The sequence below is a fragment of the Monodelphis domestica genome, chromosome 3, assembly GCF_027887165.1.
Source record: "Monodelphis domestica isolate mMonDom1 chromosome 3, mMonDom1.pri, whole genome shotgun sequence".
Lineage (NCBI taxonomy): Eukaryota > Metazoa > Chordata > Mammalia > Didelphimorphia > Didelphidae > Monodelphis > Monodelphis domestica.
Genome location: NC_077229.1, coordinates 359628625 through 359647888, shown reverse-complemented (window position 1 = coordinate 359647888; position 19264 = coordinate 359628625). Strand labels below are relative to the sequence as shown.

General features: G+C 35.9%; 1 pseudogene; it reads left to right on the top strand.

Annotated features, from left to right (window-relative positions):
- The first annotated feature begins 9064 nt into the window (after window positions 1-9064).
- On the top strand, window positions 9065-9744 carry LOC100022850 (myosin regulatory light chain RLC-A-like; annotated as a pseudogene).
- The last annotated feature ends 9520 nt before the right edge of the window (window positions 9745-19264 follow it).

Here is a 19264-nt window from a genome sequence, read left to right as displayed (position 1 = left end):
TGAGTGTCGTTGTTATTCTCATTCTGAGCCAATGATGAAAGCAAGATTTAAGCATTGCCTTCACCACCCTCATCTTCCTCTCCAAAGTAATCATTTTTTCCTGCATTTTTAGATTAGCTACTATTCAAATTCTCCCTTCACTTTTTTTTTAAATATCATTTTATTTGGTCGTTTTCATACATTATTCACTGGAAACAAATATCGTTTTCTTTTTCTCCCCAAACCCTTCCCCCCCCCCCGCCTTTCCCTCTAACCCATTTCCCTGTTGTTGGAGTTTGCTTTATAGTGTTCATTTAGAGTCTCTCCTCAGTCTTATCTCCTCCAACCCTGTAGTCAAGCAGTTGCTTTTCAGCAGTGTTTTTACTCCCACAGTTTATCCTCTGCTTGTGGGTAGTATTTTTTTTTAGATCCCTGCAGATTGTTCAGGGAAATTGCATTGATACAAATGGAGAAGTCCATCACCTTCGATTGTACCACAATGTATCAGTCTCTGTGTATAATGTTTTCCTGGTTCTGCTCCTTTCACTCTGCATCACTTCCTGGAGGTTGTTCCAGTCTCCATGGAATTCCTCCACTTTATTATTCCTTTTAGCACAATAGTATTCCATCACCAACATATACCACAATTTGTTCAGCCATTCCCCAATTGAAGGGCATCCCCTCATTTTCCAATTTTTGGCCACCACAAAGAGCGCAGCTATGAATATTTTTGTACAAGTCTTTTTGTCCATTATCTCTTTGGGGTACAAGCCCAGCAGCGCTATGGCTGGATCAAAGGGCAGACAGTCTTTTATCACCCTTTGGGCATAGTTCCAAATTGCCCTCCAGAATGGTTGGATCAATTCACAACTCCACCAGCAATGAATTAATGTCCCCACTTTGCCACATCCCCTCCAGCATTCATTACTTTGCATAGCTGTCATGTTAGCCAATCTGCTAGGTGTGAGATGATACCTCAGAGTTGTTTTGATTTGCATCTCTCTGATTATAAGAGATGTAGAGCACTTTTTCATGTGCTTATTAATAGTTTTGATTTCTTTGGCCGAGAATTGCCTGTTCATGTCCCTTGCCCATTTGTAAATTGGAGAATGGCTTGATTTTTTGTACAATTGATTTAGTTCTTTATAAATTTTAGTAATTAAACCATTGTCAGAGGTTTTTATGAAGATTGTTTCCCAATTTGTTGCTACCCTTCTGATTTTGGTTACATTGGTTTTGTTTGTACAAAAACTTTTTAATTTGATGTAATCCAGATTATTTATTTTGCATTTTGTAACTCTTTCTAATTCTTGCTTGGTTTTGAAGTATTTCCCTTCCCAAAGGTCTGACATGTATACTATTCTGTGTTCGCCTAATTTTCTTATAGTTTCCTTCTTTATGTTCAAGTCATTCATCCATTTTTAATTTATCTTGGTGTAGGGTGTGAGGTGTTGATCTAAGCCTAATCTTTCCCATAATGTCCTCCAATTTTCACAGCAGTTTTTATGAAATAATGGATTTTTGTCCCAAAAGCTGGGATCTTTGGGTTTGTCATATACTGTCTTGCTGAGGTTGCTTGCCCCCAGTCTATTCCACTGATCCTCCTTTCTGTCTCTTAGCCAGTACCAAATTGTTTTGATGACCGATGCTGTGTAATATAGTCTGAGATCTGGGACTGCAAGACCCCCTTCCTTTGTATTTTTTTTTCATTAATTCCCTGGATATCCTTGATCTTTTGTTCTTCCAAATGAACTTTGTTATGTTTTTTTTCTAAATCAGTAAAAAAAAATTTTTGGAAGTTCCATGGGTATAGCACTAAATAGATAGATGAGTTTGGGTAGGATGGACATTTTTATTATATTGGCTTGTCCTACCCATGAGCAGTTAATGTTCTTCCAATTGTTCAAGTCTAGTTTTAGTTGTGTGGAAAGTGTTTGTTGTTGTGTTCATATAGATCCTGTGTTTGTCTCGGGAGATAGATTCCTAAGTATTTTATTTTGTCTTGGGTAATTTTGAATGGGATTTCTCTTTCTAGTTCTTGCTGCTGAGCTGTGTTGGAATTATATAGAAATGCTGATGACTTATGTGGGTTTATTTTGTATCCTGCAACTTTGCTAAAGTTGTTGATTATTTCAATTAGCTTTTTGGTTGAGTCTCTAGGATTCTTTAAGTAGACCATCATGTCATCTGCAAAGAGTAATAATTTGGTCTCCTCCTTGCCTATTTTGATGCCTTCAATTTCTTTTTCTTCTCTAATTGCTACTGCTAGTGTTTCTAATACAATGTCAAATAATAGAGGTGATAATGGGCATCCTTGTTTCACTCCTGATCTTAATGGGAATGGATTTAGTTTATCCCCATTGCAGATGATATTAGCTGATGGTTTTAGATATATACTGTTTATTATTTTTAGGAATGACCCTTCTATTCCTATGCTTTCTAGTGTTTTTAGTAGGAATGGGTGTTGTATTTTATCAAAGGCTTTTTCTGCATCTATTGAGATAATCATGTGGTTCTTGTTGGTTTGCTTGTTGATGTGGTCAATTATGTGGATAGTTTTCCTAATGTTGAACCAGCCCTGCATCCCTGGTATAAATCCTACTTGATCATGGTGGATGACCCTTCTAATCACTTGCTGGAGTCTTTTTGCTAGTATCCTATTTAAGATTTTTGCATCTATATTCATTAGGGAGATTGGTCTATAATTTTCTTTCTCTGTTTTTGGCCTGCCTGGTTTTGGAATCAGTACCATGCTTGTGTCATAAAAGGAGTTTGGTAGGACTCTCTCTTTGCTTATTATGTCAAATAGTTTGTATAGTATTGGGATTAACTGTTCTCTGAATGTTTGATAGAATTCGCTGGTGAATCCATCAGGCCCTGGGGATTTTTTCTTAGGAAGTTCTGTGATGGCCTGTTGGATTTCTTTTTCTGATATGGGATTATTTAAGAAAACTATTTCTTCTTCTGTTAGTCTAGGCAATTTATATTTTTGTAAATATTCATCCATATCACCTAGGTTGGTATATTTATTGCCATATAGTTGGGCAAAGTAGTTTTTAATGATTGCCTTAATTTCCTCTTCATTGGAGGTGAGATCCCCCTTTTCATTCTTGATGCTATTAATTTGCCTTTCTTCTTTCCTTTTTTTAATTAAATTAACCAGTACTTTGTCTATTTTGTCTGTTTTTTCAAAGTACCAGCTTCTAGTCTTGTTTATTAGCTCAATAGTTCTGTCACTTTCTATTTTATTAATTTCTCCCTTAATTTTTAGGATCTCTAGTATGGTTTCCTTCTGGGGGTTTTTAATTTGTTCATTCTCAAGTTTTTTGATTTGCATTTCCAATTCCTTGGTCTCTGTCCTCCCTAATTTGTTAATATATGCACTCAGAGATATGAATTTTCCTCTAAGTACTGCCTTGGCTGCATCCCATAAGGTTTGAAAGGATGTTTCGCCGTTGTCATTTTCTTCAACGAAATTGTTAATTGTTTCTATGATTTCTTCTCTAACTATCCGATTTTGGAGTATCATGTTATTTAATTTCCAATTAATTTTTGATTTGGGTCTCCATGTACCCTTGCCAATCAATATTTTAATTGCCTTGTGATCTGAAAAGGCTGCAGTTAATATTTCTGCTTTTCTGCATTTGAGTGCCATGTTTCTATGACCTAGTGTATGATCTATTTTTGTGAATGTGCCATGTGGTGCTGAAAAGAAGGTGTATTCTTTTTTGTCCCTATTTATTTTTCTCCATATGTCTATTAATTCTAATTTTTCTAAGATTTCATTCACCTCTTTTACCTCTTTCTTATTTATTTTTTGATTTGATTTATCTAAATTTGATAGTGGTTGGTTCAAGTCTCCCACTAATATGGTTTTACTGTCTATTTCCTCCTTCAATTCTCCTAGTTTCTCTATTAAAAATTTGGATGCTATACCATTTGGTGCATACATGTTGATTAGTGATATTTCCTCATTGTCTATACTTCCTTTTAGCAGAATATATTTAGATTCCCTATCCCTTTTGATCAGGTCTATTTGTACTTTGGCTTTGTCAGATATCATGATTGCAACTCCTGCCTTCTTTCTATCAGTTGAGGCCCAAAATGTCTTACTCCAACCTTTAATTCTAACCTTGTGAGTGTCAACCCGTCTCATATGTGTTTCTTGAAGACAACATATGGTAGGGTTTTCGGTTCTAATCCAATCTGCTATTTGTCTGCGTTTTATGGGTGAGTTCATCCCATTCACGTTCAAAGTTATGATTGTTATTTGTGGATTAGCTGGCATTTTGATATCTTCCCCTAGTTCTGACCTTTCTTCTTTGGCTTTCTTCTTTTGAACCAGTGAGAAAGTGTCAGTCCCCCTAGTCCCCTCCCTTGAGATGCTTCTCTTTCTAGCCCCTCCCTTTTAATGCTCCCTTCCCCTCCCCCCTCTCCTTCCCTCCCTTTTTGTACTCCCTCCCCCCTCCCCCTCCTTGATTTTCCTTCCTTTCTTGCCCTAATGGATAAGATAGAATTCAGGATCCCACTGGATCTAGATGTTCTTCCCTCTCAGATTTGATTTCACTGAGAGTAAGGTTTAAGTAATTCCACTTCACGCTCTCTTCCTCTCCTTCTCATATGAGAGTTCTTCCCCTCCCCTTCCCATGTGTATCTTTATATGGGGAAGTTTATTCTATTGATTCCCCCCCCCCCATTTCTTGAAGTTAATCTTAGTATTATCGCGGTTCCCCCCTCCCTTTTCCTTTCTTTGCCCCAACTTTCCCCAAATCTTCTTAATGCCCCAATCTTTCCCTATGCATGTTTCTTCTAACTACTCTCATGATGATACAATTTATGAGAGTTACACAAAACATTTTCCCCACATATTAATATATATAATTTGATGTAAATGTAGTCCTTATAGAAGAGAGTTTGACTTAAAGAAAAAGATAAGATTTATCTCCTTTTCCCTTTCTTTCATATTTACCTTTTCATGTTTCTCTTGCTTTCTGTGCTTGGATATCGAACTTTCTACAGAGCTCTGGTCTTTTCTTAGCAAATGCTTGGAAATCTTCTATTTTGTTGAATGCCCATACTTTCCCCTGGAAGTATATAGTCAGTTTTGCTGGGTAGTTGATTCTTGGTGGGAGACCCAGCTCTCTTGCCTTTCTAAATATTGTGTTCCATGCTTTGCGGTCTCTTAGTGTATTAGCCGCTAAGTCGTGTGTGATCCTTATGGGAGCCCCCTTATATCTGAAGCTCTTCTTCTTGGCTTCTTGTAGGATTTTCTCCTTTACTTGGAAGCTCTTGAATTTTGCAATTACATTCCTAGGCGTTGTCTTTTGGGGATTTAGTATAGAAGGTGTTCTATGAATCCTTTCTATTTCTATTTTGCCCCCTTGCTCCAGAACGTGGGGGCAATTTTCTTTTATAATCTCCTGTAGAATAATATCCAATTTGTTGTTTACCTCTGGTTTTTCTGGGAGACCGATGATACGGAGATTTTCTCGTCTTCCTCTGTTCTCCAGGTCCGTGACCTTCTCAGTGAGATATTTTATGTTTTCTTCCAATTCATTAATTATTTGGGTTTGCTTTATTGATTCTTGCTGTTTTATCATCTCACTTTCTTCGAGGTGCTTAATTCTGGTCATTAGGGACTGGTTTTGCTTTTCAGCCTTGTCTGCTCTTCTATTGGATGCTTCGAGTTCTTTTTCCAATTGAGCATTCTTATCTGTCAGACAACTGATCTCTTTCTCCCATTTTTCTTTCCAGGTTTCCATCTTTTGGATAAGTTCCAGTTTGAGATCTTCCAGAGCTTGTTGATAGTTTCCATTTTGGGAGGCGTGTTCTGAATTTTTTTGGATTTCCTCCTCATTCTCCTCTTTTCCTTGGGTACTTCCACCATAAAAGTTTTCAATAGTCACTTTTTTTCCCTTTCTTCCTGGAGGCTTGATTTTGGGCCATGTGAGCCATCCCTTTGGTGGTTTTATTCCCCTTTCCTTTTTGGTCTGGGGTCTGGGTTATATGAGCGGTTTTTCTGTGAATTTAGGTTGCTTCAGACTAGTTCTTCCCAGCCTCTGAGCCCAGGTATTCAGCTCCGCCCAGATAATCAGCAAGTGGTGTTCAGCGCAGCCCGCCCCAAGTACAGTTCCGCTGGATTCTCCAGTGAAAGCGCCCTGAGACGTTTTTTCCTGGCAGTCCCCAGATCCCAAGGACCCTGGAGTGCCCCCCCAGACAGAGACGCTCCCCACTCACTCACTGTCCTGGTGAGCGCTCAGGTAGCTCACTCTGGTTTAGTGGGGGAGGTGAGGTGGGGGGAGGGCGGCTCAGTTCACTTTTCTGTGTAAGCTTTTCCTTCTTATTTTAGTGTGGAAATGTTGAAGCCCCACGTACCTTTGCCTCTGTGGGGTACTGGGGAGTCCTTCTGTTCCTCCAAAGGTGATTTTATGCTCCTTTGATGTAGTCTATTTCGTTTGGTGCCGGGGAGAGGAAGCATGTGGTGTCTAGATTGCAGCCATGATTACCCGGAAGTCCCTCTCCCTTCACTTTTACCTCAGTGCTATTATCTTTTTCATATCTTGATTTTTTTTTTCTTGCACATCATATCATCCTATTGGCTTACGCCCATAAAATCTCTCTCTCTCTCTCTCTCTCTCTCTCTCTCTCTCTCTCTCTCTCTCTCTCTCTCTCTCTCTCTGTCTCTCTCTCTCTCTCTGTCTCTCTCTCTCTCTCTCTGTCTCTCTCTCTTTCTCTCTCTCTCTTTCTCTCTCTCTCTCAATATATATATATATATATATATGTATACATATATATGTGTGTATATATTATATGTGTATGTATGTATACTCCTTATAACTGCTCTAATACTGATGAAATTTTTAAGAAATACAAATATCATCTTTCCAAATAGGAATATAGTTTGTTTGATTTTATTGAATCACTTAAGTTTTCTCTTTCTTATTAACCTTTTTATTTTTCTCCCAGGTCTTATATTTCTGCATCACATATTCTGTTTAGGTCTGGTATTTTCATCAGGAATTCTTGAAAATCTATTTTGTTAAATAACTATATTTTCCTCTAAAGGAATAAAACTATTTTTACTGAGTAGATGATTTGTAAACCTATTTCTTTTGCCCTCTAGACTATATCTACATGGTATATGATTTGTTAATTTCTGACTGCTTACAGTATTTTTTCTTTGGCTTAGTGGTTTTTGAGTTGTTATTTGAGAATTAATTTGAGGAGGTGATTCGTGGATTCTTTCAATGTCTACTTTATCCTCTTGGTAAAGAATATAAGGGCAATTTTCTTTGATAATTTATTGTCATATGATGTCTAGGCAGTTTTTATGTTTTTTTATTTGTTTATTCTATTTTATTGTTTCTTGATGTCTCATAAAGTCATAGCTTCTAGTTGCCCAATTCTAATTTTTAAGAAATTATTTTCTTCCTTGAGCTGTTGAATCTCTTTTTCTTTTTGGTCTATTCGACTTTTTAACATCTTATTTTCTTCTTGCCTTGTTTTCCATTCACTTCCTCATTTTCTCTCTGCTCCTCTTTACTTATTTTTAAAGTCTTTTCTGAGTTCTTCCAGAGACTTACACCAATTTGTATTTTTCTTGTGTTTGTATAATTAGAATTCTCTCCCCAGAAATTATCTTTCCCAGTTTCCCATGTTCCTACTCACATTACATTGTAAATCTTGAAATCTCTCAGACTTGTGAATGTTAAAAATTTCCCCATCAGGGAATTATTAATTGGAACAAATTCCCTACTGAGAAACATTCCCCATTTAGATGTGAGAACTCGCCAGGATAAGAAATGGGAGGACCTCTACTTCAACCATATTTAAGACTGCTTTAGGGGAAAAAACTCCTTGCTAAACAAAGAAAGTATTTGGATCCCTGCTTATGGTGGGGCAAGGAGTTCTTTGAGCCAGGCCTGTTTTTAGAATTGATACAATGAGATGCTAGGTACCTAAAAGGTTCGGACAAATTTTGTCTTAATGAGATTAGTTGACTCAGCTTTGTTTTCACTGGTTCAGAATTACTGAGGAGATTTGTCGACTTAGCAGGAATTCAGATGAGCAGTCCGTTGGAAAGTGTCTACAGTGATTGGTAGATGTTGGGACTTAGGGGAGGTGACATGGGAGAAAAACCCCTATATAAGAAAAAGCAGAATCTCTTGAGAGAGGCTCTGGAGAAGGGAAGCTCTTGGAGGACAATCTCTAAGGAGGTCTCCCTGGAGCTCCTCTAAGGGGACTCTGTCCCTCTAGAGGCTCTGGAGAGAGGCCTTTTGGAACAGTATCTGGCTGGAAGGCTCTCTGGTGAAGTCAGCTGAGATGGAGCTGGCCTGATGTTACTAGAATCCTTGTTTAGTCAGACCTTGTGGTGAGTGTTAAAAAACTGACTGATTTCTCTCTTAAGACTCAGGTCTAGGCCAAATTGGCTTGAGGCCCTTCATACTTATTCCTTTCTTACTCTCTCTCTCTTTCTTTGATTACTCATTGTATTGTTAATTAAAATCTCGATAAAACACAATTGACTTGGGTATTTGAATAATTGGGAATATTTCCCTGGCAACCACCTTATATTTGATTTAAAAACCAAGACACTGTAATGAAACATATTTTCTGAGGTCAAATTTACTCACCCTCCCTAATATCTATCACAATTTATATCTTCTACCATTTTAACTCACTACAGTTTATGGGCTTCACCATTTTAAATCTCACAACATGCTAATGTAGAGATGATATATTTTTGTGTAGCTCTGACCCCCTGGGGCTCTTTTCCCCTGATCAAGACTGAGAAAGCAGGTTTTATTCAGGCTTTTAATTTTGTTCTTTTATTTTTTCTACTTCAAGTGATTATTAATAAATCTTATAAAATATAATACTTGGAGTCATTGTATATTAATTTTAATCTAACATTTTACATATAGTTACTTTGCTTTCACTACTTTCTGAATCTTTGCCTTTCTCTTCTTTGACATATTAAAAAAATTTCAAATGAGGTGGAGAGCCACCTCTGTCTTCAAGCACACCAGCCAGTACTTGTTTATCATTGCCATTGTTCTTGGGTTCTCAGCCACGGAAGGATATATCAGTCAATATGCCAAGCAAAAGAGCAAAGACCAAGAAGTGTCCTCAGTGTGCAACTTCAAATGTATTTGCTATTTGATCAATCAAAAATTCAGAAATTCAAAGAGGCCTTCAATATGATTTATAAGAACAGAGACAGTTTCATTGACAAGGAATATTTATGTGACATGCTTGCTTCTTTAGGAAACAATCCAACTGATGAGTAACTAGATGCCGTGATGAATGAAGCTTCAGGTCCTATAAATTTTACCATGTTCCTAGCAATGTTTGGGGAAAAGTTAAATGGAACTGATCCAGAAGATGTCATCAGAAGTGCTTTTGCTTGCTTTGATTAAGAAGCTATCAAAACTATTCAAGATTACTTGAGAGAATTACTGACAACAATGGGAGATAGATTCACAGATGAAGAAGTAGATGAACTATATAAAGAAGCACCTATTGACAAAAAGGGACATTTCAATTATATTGAGTTCTCACACATTCTTAATCATGGAGTAAAAGACAAAGATGACTAAAAGTAAATGTCAAATTTATGCCAATAGTTCTTATTTTCACTTTTGTTTATTTCTGAGACTTTCTGATAGAACATGTTTTCAAGCACTCAGCTCTACAGCTTTTGCATCTCATTATATTTATTCCAAGTCATTTGGGGCACACTTGCATCTCTATAATCAGACTGGAAAAAAGAAGGGTTATCACTTTTTTAAGCTGAAGTAAAATAGAATTGGAGAAATGATCACTGATTTGTGAAAGCCTAAAAGGGGAAAATTTTCAATTTTTGGTTTATCTGGATTTTTTACATGTTTTGTATTAAATACTTTTAAAATAAAGATTGTGAATGAAGTATTTCCATTTAACATAGGCATTATTTATATTTCAATAATTTCTGAAATTTAAAAAACTGTAGAAAACATAAGATCAAAAACACTAAGTTGCAGCCTATTCAGGAATCAGAAATTTCTTCCTCAGGAAGCAGTGTTAACTTTTCTATTCTTGAGATGAAGTACTTGTTCAAAACCTGTAGCTCACCAAACTCACACAATCTTGATGGAAGCCTGGGCATTTGTTTAATCCCTTTTACTATTTCCAGAGACTATACAAATAAATTAAACTGTAGAAAAATAGGAGTTATCTACTCATTTTCTCACCATCCTCTGCTTTCTATCTCCCTCCACTCTTTTCTTTATTCCCAGTACCTAATAGTGTCCTGAATACTAATAACCAACCACTGAATGACCAAAAATTAAACAAGTGCCATGAACTCCTTTGCATGACCAGGTTTCCATTGCTCTCTTATCTTTTTGATTCATATGTGCATTGTTTATTTTGTAGTATTTGGATAACTTTAATCATGAGGATCCGATGGCAGGAATGAATCACTAATCAGGAAGTCCTCAACAGAGCCAACTCCACCAGCATCGAAGTAATGGTCCTCAAAACCCAGCTACGATGGTCTGGACACATCATCTGCATGGACCCACAGCGAATACCAAGACAGGTATTCTGTGGTGAACTGTCAGCTGGACTCAGGAAACAAGGTTGACCAAAGAAAAGATTCAAGGATCAGCTAAAGTCAAACTTGAAGTGGGCTGGCATTACACTAAAGCAACTAGAACTTGCTGCCTCTGTCAGAAGCAGCTGGCGAACCCACATTAACCATGCCGCCACCACCTTTGAAGATGAACAACGTCGACGTCTTGCCACTGTGTGTGAATGTCGACACCAGGCCACAACTGCACCTCCCATAACAACTGGAGTCCCATGCCCCATATGCCACAAACTCTGCGCCTCAGCCTTTGGACTTCAAAGCCATTTGAGGGTACACCGTAGATGAAAACGCACAAAGACAATTGTCATTCTCGGTCACTGAGAGACTACTACTATTTGGATAACTTTAATTCCAATTTATGCCCTTGCATTACCTATTTTAAAATATCTGTGCCTTTTGAGAGTAAAAGCCTTTAAAGGAATATTACATTTTATCAAATAATGGACAAAACATTGCATTGGATTATGTAATACATCCTAGACCTTACATGGTCCTATCTTAATCTCTAATACATTGAATAAAATACATATTTTGACTGTGGCATATTGTAAATTATGTACTATATATCTATAGTTATATGCTATGTTACAGTTATATACTATGTATACATAGTTATATACTATGTATATAACATAGTCCTGCATATTTGTTACTTAAAATAAACCACAGTTTGTTTTTTAGGAACATTGCTTCGTAATTGAAGTTGGCATATTATATATAGCACAGATATGTTCTTTTTTAAGCACAAATATTTGTATTTTGATAAAATGAGGATTCTTTTAAGCTGGTAAGTTTGAGGCAAACTGGTGTCTTTGTATACTCATACATTTTGCTTTAAAATTTTGTAATCATGGAATAAATTTATTTCTTAGAAGAAAAATATTCCAATAAGTTAGGGTTTTTTCTTTTGATGTTGGCTCACTTTCTGAGCCCTTTTCTAGGTTTTTACTTGTATGTTAAAGGTAGGTTCTGTTCTCAAGGTAGAATGGGTACTATCTTAAACTTTAGTTGTTCCTTGCTGATACCCTTAGCTTTATTTCTTGGTATGTACAAGTGTTAGTTTTTCCAATGTTATCATGACCTCTGGATTGAGAACTCTGAAATGCTCCTTCCCTTGCTGTTTCAATCACCCCCTGGCACTTATGAGAACTATAGTGCTCAAAGCAAGGTGAGCTCCCCTGTGTTAAGTCTCAGGTTCTAACCTTAGGCTTTGGCATGGGCTTTGGGCCTCACTCTGGGCTTAATCAGGTCAGGCACACTGTGAACCTGTCTTACCCTAGGGCTTCTAACCTTGCCTTGAGCTTGGGTATGGATTCTGAATCTAGCTCTGGGCTTACAAAGACCAAGGGTACTCTACTAACTGCCCTGTGCTGGGGTTCAGGTCTTCATTGCAGGCTTGGGCTGGGGATCTGGTCCTTCCCTTGAGCTTGCAAACATTATATGCTTTGCTTACATCCTTGTTTTCAAACTTGGGGTCTTAGTTTGGGCTGCTTCTAGGGATCAGAGTCTCCTTTTGGACCTGCTCCAACCAGGCACACCACAAGTTATTCTGCACTAGGTCTTGGGGCCTCACTGCAGGCTTGGAACTTTAAAAGGTGAGGTGATTGCACTGCTGTTGGCTTAGGCAAGGTCTCTGGGTCCTGATGTTGGCTTGAGGCCAGGTTTAGAACTTAGAACCATAGATGTAGGGGGCATGTTGTTGGCCTGCACTGGTCATCCTTGGTGGGGCTTTGCTCTCTCCTCCTCCCCAGTGACCTGGACCCTTTTTGCCTATATTTCATGTTGTTTTCCACATACTACAGTATGCATTTTGAAGCCTTATTTTAAGGGTGGTTGGAGAGGATTTGAGAGATTTGAGCTTTCACTGCTTCTACTCTGACATCTTGGTATTGTCCCTTGAGCCCTAATCATTGAAAGGAAGGAAAAAAAAAACAAGGATTATTTAGGTCCTAATGTTTCAGATATCATTCTAAAAGTTTGCTAAATATTAATATTTTGTTCCTCCTGATAACCCTTGGAATTGGGTGCAATATTTAGGCTCATTTTATTGTTGATGAAACTGAGCAAAACAGAAGAGAAGTGATTTACTCAGAGTCACACTGCTAGACCATGACTAAACTGGGAATTGAATTTTTCTTCTTAATTGCAGGCTCTGTACTCTGTCCACTGTGGTATTCATATTTATTTTTTGAAAAAAGGAAGACAGACATGTACAAACTAGAGATTTTTATTTCTATATCTGTAAAAAGATCAAGAACATTTTATTAAGGGAAAGGGAACAGTGATCACTGGAAAGTACCATGGCTTCATGAAGTATAGGGTATAATTGACTAATCTTATTTCCCTTTTATTACAAAATGAATGGGCCATTGCAGGCAATGGTATAAATAGGATACTTTCTAATTTTAGTAAAGAATTTGATAAAGTCCCTCATATCATGAATGGAATGATATAAAACAGGGGGGGGGGAGGAATAAGCATTCATTCAGTGCCTATGTTACTATCTTTTGGGCACTGACTCTTCAGATGTTTACAAGTATCTTTTTTGATAGTGAAAACTCAGGCTGAATTTAGTAGGTATTTGAGTTTGAAATTACTTCAATGACTAGACCGAGAATATAAGTCAACAGTGTGCTGATGTTACCCTGGAGAGAAATTTCAACCCAGGGACATATCTGAGGATTCAGTAGTTTTACCAATGGATTTCACAAAGCTCCAGGTGACATACTTGTCAAGACTCTAGGTTATATGAAGTTTGGAGGCATATGAGAACACATTGGGTTAAAGTCAAAATCTAGAAAATTCTTACAGGCTAAAATTATATACTAAATCTACTAAAATACAATTAGGATGAACAAAAAATTTTATATTTTAGATTCCTGTTTTTTAAAATCAATTTCAAATATACAGGTTGGAGGAAGCATGGATAGGAATTAGTTCATATTAAAAAAGATTCATGCATGAGGATTAGTTAATCAATATGAGTTAATAATATGTCACAATCCCAAAATTACTGCTGTTTTGGGCTTCATTGAGAGGTAGAAATCAAGGGACGTTTTAGTTCTACTATTATACTATTTCTTCATCATATTTCATGTAGGGAAATGTTCTCAGCCATAGGGGTAAGAAAACGGTTTGAGGAAACTAGATATATTTGTCTTGAAAAGAGAAATGTCAGAGAGACATGATAGCTATAGTATTTAAGGCCTTTCATGTGAAAGAAAGATTACTTACTTAAGAGGATAGAAACAGGAACAATCAATGGAAATTATAATGAGACATTTCTATACAATATACTTTATGTGAAAAATATTATTAATACTAAAGTTAAGCAAATATTTCATGGTTTTCTTTGAGAAATAGTATGTCCCACCTAAATGGAAATATTTAAGCTATGATTGAAAAGTGTGATTTTTAGGGATTCTTGTTTAGGCATGGGATGTATTACATAGGTAGAGTTTGAACTCTTAGATTCTGTGAGTCTATTGAAAAGTGGTGGTGAACGTATGGCACACATGCCAGAGGGGGAACCCAGAGTCTTATCTATGGGTATGTGGGTCATTTCCCTAGCACAGAGTTTTCCAGAGATCATTCTAGAAAGCCATAGGTATGTGGGGCTGGGCTGTTCCCTTCCCCCTCTTCATGTACACCTGAGGACATTTCTCATATCACTCATCACTCTAAAAGATTTGCCATCAGTGCTATAGAATGGCTCACTTTGTATGATCATGTTAAAATTTATATTTGATATAATTTTAGAACAAATACATATTTGTAATAAGTTTGAAAGAAAGAAATATCACTATAATATATCTAGATATACTTTGGGGGGTAGGATTAAGATGATGGAATGAAGCATTTTTGCTTCAACTCCCCAACATATACAACATAGGGAAAAAAAAAACACTAGATAAAACCTGAATGACAAAGTCAGAACAAAGTAACAGATATTTTTTCTAGCATAGAGAAGTTTGAAAAAATAGAGAATGCCTATGAACATCGGGTTGCGGTTTTCCTAAATGTACATGGAGGCAGTAGTAAGGAGCATTTCAGCACCCAGGGATAGCAGGGGAACTGAGACAAAACAAGGTAAGAAAAATCAAGAAGAAAGAGAACCAAGAAGATTCTTGAACTAGCACTGACATAAAAACAAACTTTTGGATACAGAAACTCTTCTCACCCAACAGAGAAGTAAAAGGGGTAAATAGAATGGGTAAATATGTAAAGGAGGCAATGAATAAGTTAAGGAAGCAGTGGTAAAAATAGACTCCAAGAAGAGAAAAGGCTATCAACAAGCAATGATCCATGACAACTCCAGGAACTCATGAGATAAAAGGATATCTACCACCAAAAAAGGAACAGAATTTAAATGCACGCTGAAATGTAACATTCTTTACTTAATTTGCTAGATCAATTTTTCTCTAGTGTAAGCAATATGTGTCATATTTCACAACATGACAAACATAGAAATATATATTACATAAAAACATATGTACAGGCCCATACCATATTACCTGCTTTCTTAGCAAGAGGGTAGGGATAAGAAAGGGAAAGAATATGAATTGCAAAATGCCTCAAAATAAGCATTACAAGTTGTATTGACTGTAATCTGGGGGGAAATATATGTTAAAAGGATACTGGGTAATAAGGGAAGGATAAATATAAGAGAAAAAGATGAAGGAAAATACATAATAACAAATCATTATTGTGAATGTGAAGCAGAGGAACTTGCCCATATCTGGAAGAGTATATAGCAGAATGGATTGGAAAACAAAATCCAACATTATGTTTTGTTCTTGTTATTATATTTATTGCTTAAGAGGTTTTTCCAAGACACATATTGCTTACTCTAGAGAAGAATTCATGGAGAAAATAAGGCAAAGAATGGTTTGCTTCCATCTGCATTCATATTCCATCAGTTTTTTCTATGGTTGTGGATAGCCTTTTTCTTCATGAGTCTCTTGGAACTTTCCTGGATTCTTGCATTACTGAAAATACTTAAGTCATTTACAATTAATCATTATATATGATTGCTGTTACTGTATAGCATGTTTACCTGGTTCTGCTCATTTTACTTTGCATCACTTCATATAAGTCTTTCCAGGTAATTTTGTGATTATCTTGTTCATCATTTCTTAAAGCAGAATAGTAATTCATTATAATCATAGATCATAATTCATTATCATATACCACAACTAATTCCTCCATTTTTCAATTTATGGATAACCCTACAGTTTTCTGTTCTTCATCACTACAAGAAGAGCTGCTATAAATAATTTTGTATAAGTAGATTCTTTTTCCCTGACTTTTTAAAAAATTCTTACCTTCAGTCTTAGAATCATTACTGTGATTGGTTCTAAGGCAGAAGAGAAGTAAGGGCTAGGCAATGGGGGTTAAGAGATTTTCCCAGAATCACACAGCTAGGAAGTGTCTGAGGCCAGGTTTGAACCCAGTACCTCCCATCTCTAGGCCTGGCTCTCATTCCATTGAGCCACCCAGCAGCCCCCTTTCCCTGTATTTGATCTCTTTGATGTATAAACCTAGTAATAGTAGTGTTTTTAGGTCAAAAGATATGTACAGGTTCATGGCCCATTTCTAAATTGCTCTCTAGAATAGTTTTATCAGTTCAGAATAATATTTTGCTCACAAGAAATACACTTTAAAAAGATACATAACATTAAATTAAGAGTCTGTAGCAAAATCTATTATGATTCAGCTGAAATAAAATAAGCAGGGGGAAATCATGATCTTAGAAAAAGAAAAAAAAAGGAAAATGATAATTAAAAGAAATAAAGAGGAAAACTACATTTCCCTAAGAGGTACTATAGACAATGTATTACTATTAATATTGAACATGAATGCATCAAATAGCAGAACATTTAAAATTTTTAGAAGAAAAGTTAAGTAAGTTATGGAAAGAAATGATAATATTATAATGGTATGGAAGTTCAATTTTCCTCCCTCCATACAAAACTTATATAAATCTAACCAAAATTTAGCAAGTACAAAGGTAAAAAGCTAAATAGAATTCTAGAAACATTAGATCTTATGCAAATCTGGAGAATACTGAATGAATGTCTTTATTTCCCAGTTGTGCATGGAAACTTAAAAACTTGATCATGAATTAGAATATAAAAATCTCACCAAGAAACATAAAAAAGCAGAAATACTAAGTATATTTTTGAAATCATAACATGATAATAATTATATCTGATATTTGAACTTTGAAATAAAGATTAAAAATAAATTGGAAACTAAATAACAATTCTAAAGAATAGATGAGATTAAAAGAACAAATCATAGAAATAATAATTTCTTTAATGTAAAGACAATAAAGAAATAACATACCAACATTTGTGTGATGAAGCCAGATATTGTTTATGGAAAATGTTATATATCTCTAAGTGCTTTTACTATTAAAAAAGAGAAAGATCCCTCAATTTGGAATGATATTTTTAAAAAATGGAAAACTATCAAATTAATTCCTCCTACTTAAACACAAAAACAAAGTCTTAAAAATCAAATGAAATAAAACAAATGTTAAAAAGTAGAACAATACAACTCTGAACTAATATATATGATAAGAAGCTGTTTTGTTTATTTAAAGGAGAAAAATAGGCTCATTTGATTTTTAACAAAGGAAAATAAATTGCCAGTGTCAAAGATGAAATCAAATATATTCTATCTAAATACATGGCAATAAAACTCATAATCTAAATGAAATGATAAATGTTTAAGAATATATCAGTTTTCTAGATAAACAGAACAGGGAATAGGATATTTAAATAGTGATATATTAGAAAAATAAAATTAATAAGGCATCAATGGACTCCCTAAAAACAGGAGTCTCTGGATTATTTGAATGACAAAATGATATAATAGATATTTTCTCTAAATCTAACAATCTCTTAAACCTCTCCAAAGCAGACATTATGTAAAAAAAAAATATGAAGCAACTTAATTTGTCCATAATATAAGAGACCTAGAATCCAAAAGAAGTTTAGAGGGAGAATTAAGTTCTGAGTTCACTCAGTACCCTTTCTTCACCACTCATTCTACTAGCATTAAGGTTACTCTATTAGACATAATGATACAATACAGGACAATACAGACTTGTAAAAGAACTCACCTGTATACCCTGTTTTTTTCCATTGCTCTTTCCAGTGTCATAGAACTTTGGCTCCAAGTTGTGAAAGCTTGCTCCAGTCTTGAAAACCTCGTAGGTTCTACTCTCTCATGAGCAAAAGCCTACTTGGGCATGTAACCCAGAAATAACAAAATCACAAAGCTTTCAATCCCTATGCTAGTGAAAATAGATTCTAAATTATCATTGCTAGACAGAAGGCTAAAGAACAGAGGGAGAGGGTCAGGACACCAGGCCATACCATCTTGTATGTGAGGAGTGGCCCAATACTCTACCAAAATTGAGAGAAAGAGCTTAGCATTTTGCAGGTGCTATTGCTGACCACTTAAAAGCAGTTAGGTCAAACACACACACTGATATACCGTGAATTAAGCAGAGTAGAGGAGTCTAAAACTCTTTGAAATCAAATTCACAAGGTAACCATTATCAGAGGGCAGGGCATACTGTTCTGGTGTAATGAGACAAAATGAAACAGGAGAATCCATGGGTAAAGTCCATGAAGGTAGTGGCAGAAAGAACTTCAAGGGGAATCCCTTGAATTTGTAGCAGTTGAAATTGGAAATCACTGAGGAAACAATGGTTTAATCTTCTTGAGTATATCAGTTTATAAAGAAAGGCATGGCCCTTTGATCCAACCATTCCACTGCTGGATTTATAACCCAAAGAGATAATAAGGAAAAAGAATTGTACAAAAATATTTATAGCTGTGCCAATTGTGGTGGCAAAAAAAAAAAACCTAGAAAATGAGGGGCTGCCCATCGATTGGGGAATAGCTGAAAAAATTGTGGTATATGTTGGTGATGGAATACTATTGCACTGGAAGAAATAATGAACTGGAGGAATTCCATGTGAATTGGAATGGCCTCCAGGAAATGATGCAGAGTGAAAGAACCAGAACCAGGAGAACATTATACAGAGATACAGATACACTGTGGCACAATCAAATGTAATGGATTTCTCTACCAGCAACAATGTGATGATCCAGGACACTTCTGAGGGACTGAAGAGAAAGAACACTATCCACATACAGAGAAAAAAACTGTAGGAGTAGAAACAAAGAAGAAAAACAACTGTTTGATCACATGGGTCAGTGGTGATATGATTGGGGATGTAGACTCTAAATGATCATCCTAATGAAAATGTTAATAATATGGAAATAGGTCTTGATCAGTGACACATGTAAAACCCAGTGGAATTGTGTGTTGGCTACAGGAGGGGGGTTGGAGGAGGGGAGAGAACAAACATAAATCATGTAAGCATGTAAAATTATTCTAAATTGATTAATTAAATACAATATTTTTAAGAATAAAAAAAATATAAGAATCTACCACATACAAAAAAGCATGCCAATTGCTTAACAAATCACGACCATGCACCGTCTTCAGTTAAGAGGTGGACCTCACACAAATACAGAAGACAGATTTTTATTCATTAAAAACAATTATTTGAGTAAGGGTAATTAATTAAAAAATGAAACAATACAGCATTAGGTAATCAGATTTCTAGTT